Source organism: Mandrillus leucophaeus, unplaced genomic scaffold, assembly GCF_000951045.1.
Source record: "Mandrillus leucophaeus isolate KB7577 unplaced genomic scaffold, Mleu.le_1.0 Scaffold1101, whole genome shotgun sequence".
NCBI lineage: Eukaryota > Metazoa > Chordata > Mammalia > Primates > Cercopithecidae > Mandrillus > Mandrillus leucophaeus.
This window is the reverse complement of record NW_012099222.1, coordinates 257472-261067: the sequence shown is the minus strand read 5'-3', so window position 1 is coordinate 261067 and position 3596 is coordinate 257472. Positions and strand designations below refer to the sequence as shown.

The 3596-nt window shown below is 50.6% G+C and overlaps 1 protein-coding gene across 1 annotated transcript in view; it reads right to left on the bottom strand.

Annotated features, from left to right (window-relative positions):
• Positions 1-215: 215 nt before the first annotated feature.
• The window catches only part of RDX (radixin), a 112660-nt gene continuing 109279 nt past the window's right edge, over positions 216-3596 (bottom strand). The window contains exon 15 of the mRNA XM_011992132.1: positions 216-562. The gene's annotated coding sequence lies outside the window, so the exon portion shown is untranslated. The remainder of the gene's footprint in view (positions 563-3596) is intronic.

The following is a 3596-nucleotide window of genomic DNA, read 5'->3' as shown; positions in this document are numbered from 1 at the left end:
GGAAACTAAAACTCAAAGAGCTAAAAGCACTTGCTCAAAGATAACCTCATGATTCAATTCCCACTGTGCACGCTTTCAGAATTCTTTTTCCCACTTCAGTGTGCTGCAAGGCAGGGCTAGGAACGGGCCCTTTGTCATCTTTGGTATGAGTTATTCTACACAAACTTAGGTCTGAGGAATGAAACCAGTTATGCTGTAAGTGCACATCCTTGAACATGCTATAACTTTACCTGGGAACAGGGAGAGACTAGGAAAAATATGAACTAGGGCTGTATTTTTACTTCTTCCGTGGACCCACACACCTTCATCACTCTGCTTTCATGTACAAACACCTGCGACAAAGATGTCACTTGGAAAGGTTTCACTGAGATCTTCCTGCGTTGAGGCTTCTGGTGATGGGCTTGGGTTGGGACTCAAGCCAGCTGACCAGGGTTCAGTGCTCAAGGCCCTGGAAAAATCCAGGGTCCGCTGCCTCTGATAAGCAAGAGTGGTAGGTTCTGTGTCCAAAGGAGGTTATTTCAGAGTCTGGCCTCTTGTCTCCACTGTAGCGTTCTTTGTAGCCCTGGAGAGGAAAAGGCAGTACATTTATTTCTAATGTTTCCAATCATGCTCAGAGACCTTCTAGGGTGTTTTTAGAGACAGCCTATTTAGCTTTCAGACTCTTGACAATGCCCACTGCAAACACAACACCTTTTATGCTGAAGCAGCTGCCACTGGCGTTTCCCTGTGCTTTCTATTTTGCACAAATTCACCATGAGATTAAAAATAGGAAAGTTTAATGAGGTAACCAAACAGATTCCCTTCCTAGTTCCCCAGGAGAACTCAGTGAGGAACAGAGCACTGAAAGAATGGCAAGTACAGTGTTTAAATGCACTTCCTGCTCTTGTCCAGAGGTCTGGGTGGGTGGGTGTCAGCGCACAGAGGGTCCCCCTTCAGCCCCTGGGGTGGGGGTGGGGGCCTGCCCGAGGCAAGGCTTTCTGTCTCAGCCTTCAAAGCCCTCTCCCCCCTGCTCTCCACTTTCCAAGGATGTAATTATCATTCATTTGAATAATTCTTTCAAATATGCATGTGAAAAGATTAAGGGAGATGGCAAATACAATTTGGTAACTACATGAAAAGCCATTCAATAAACTCTGGAGGAGATTTATGGGTTTGCTCTGTATGTTGCCAAATTAACAAGACAAGGACAAAGCACATTGTGCCATAGTGAATGCAATACACGTTAAAACCCTGCAAATTAGACAAGGAGGATTGGAGCAAGACGCCTGTTCTAGTCCAAGCTCAACTTCATTGCCTACATTGAAGGGAGGTGGGAAGCAGTGGGAGAGGCGGGAGTGGGGACTACAGGAGGCCCCTGGACCAAGGCGGGTGCGGGTGAGGGCGCACCAGCACCAGCCATTTTTTCTTTTTCTTTTTTCTTTCTTTTTTTTTTTTTTTTTTGAGGCAGAGTCTCACTTTGTTGCCCAGGCTGGAGTGCAGTGGCGCAACCTCAGCTCACTGCATCCTCTGCCTCCCGGGTTCAAGCAAGTCACTGGGACCACAGGTGCATGCCGCCACACCCAGCCAATTTTTGTATTTTTAGTAGAGATGGGGTTTCACCATGTTGGCCAGACGAGTCTCAAACTCCTGACATCAAGTGATCTATCTGCCTCAGCCTCCCAAGGTATTGAGATTACAGGCGTGAGCCACCGTGTCTGGCCTAGCACCAGCTTTCACAAACCCCAGAGCCCATCCAGGCAGTACCCCCCTGGCACCTGCCTTCCACACCCCATCATCTCCTGGCTCTGAGTCATCCAAAAAGGTAAACATTCTCAACTCTGCCTCCTGCTCCCCACAGCCATGCGGTGCCTGGGGACATTGCGATCACCCTGTTAGCAGTGACTGTAGGCAGATGGGGAAAGAGGAAGATGGCAACTGACTTTAAAAGATCCTTCTCCATCTCTCTCACAACTTAACATACAGACTTGTGATAACACTTTCCAGATTGGTAGTAGGAAATGCCAAATGGTGAGAGGGGTGGCACAGGAAATACTTGAATCAAGGATTACAAGGATTGAGCAACGCCAGGCTCTGGAGGCCTAGCAGGAAGCTAGAGGGGCATTGTCAGGCCACAGCTTGTGCTTCTTGAACTCCTAAGGAGCCAGGGTGGTGGGTGCGTCCCCTAACTCAGGCCTATCCTGCAGGGCTGTAGTTCTTCTGAACAGGTGGCAGTATCACCAGGCCCTTTGGGAGTCCTCTCTGCTGACCTGAAGGAACCAGCGCAACATTGCACAGTTGGCTGGCCTGCAGCCTGCCGAGGGCCAAGTGCACACCACCTCCCTTTCCACCATGACTAAAGCTTTGCCCAAAAGACCCTCTGAGAGGCCTAGAGTTTCTGGGTCCAAATGCATCTTCCAGAGAAAAGAAACACATTTCCAGAGACATTGGTTCTGTCAAGCTGTAAAGCAAAATGCCTTGGGGCAAAGTAGAAAAAGCCAAGGCAAGGAGAGATGCTCATGGAGAAGAATTTCTCACCTCCCCCCCGGGGAACAGGAACCATGAGACTCCAACCACTCCCTGGCTGAGGCCTGAGGCCGTGACAGTGCGAACTCCTGTGGGAAGCGGTGAGGTAGTGGGGTCCAGACCCAGTTGCTAATCTGGTACCCCCCATTGCCGCACTGCACAACTTTGAGCAGGTCCTTAATCTTGAAGCTCAGCAACTTCCTCTGTTGTGAAAGGGGATCTTTTCACCCACCACACAGGGTTGTGGGATGTCCAGCTCCAGAGTCCAGGACATGAGAGGTGTCAAAGACAGAATTCCCTTCCCAGAATTCCCTTCCCAGCTGGAGGCCTGCACCTAGGCCCCCGTTCTTCCCTCTCCCTCCCAGAGCACATACGCAGCCCCCAAGTCCTCCATTCAGCCTCTGAATAGATCTCACTTTCATCACCTTTGCCTCACTTTCGTCCTTCTCTATGGCTCTGGCTGGGCCTTGGCGTGGCCTGGGAGCAGCTCTTTTGTGTGTATGTGTGTGTGTTTGGTAGAGACGGGTTTCACCATATTGGCCAGGCTGGTCTCGAACTCCTGACCTCAGGTGATCCACCTGCCTCAGCCTCCCAAAGTGCTGGGATTATAGGCATGAGCCACTGCTCTCGGCCTGGGAGCTCTTGTTACAGCAAACACTTCCTATCCAGTCTCCCTACTGCTCCACCCCGCCTCAAATCCTTCTACCCTGTAGCTAGAGTTAACCGTCTCATGATATACTTAGAAACTTTGACATTCCCTGTGCCATCCCCGACACTACGCCTCCTACCTCCCCAGCACACTCCCTGCCTCTCTGATCAGCCTGGGATGTCTGACCATAACATGCAAAACTCTCCACACAGTGACATCCCAGGTCCACCATTTGCCCTCCCCACCCACCATGGCCTCTAGACCCTTGGCCCGTCTCACAGTATGCCTGGCAAGCACTCTCATTTCTCCAGGGTGTGTCCGGCAGACTGCTCTGCCAGGGATAACCTCCATCTCTGCTTCACCAGCAAAGACAAAATCCTTCGCTCCATGTAAATGTCATCCTCTATCTTCAGCTGTCCCAGTCTTTCTAACAAAAGCAAGCGGG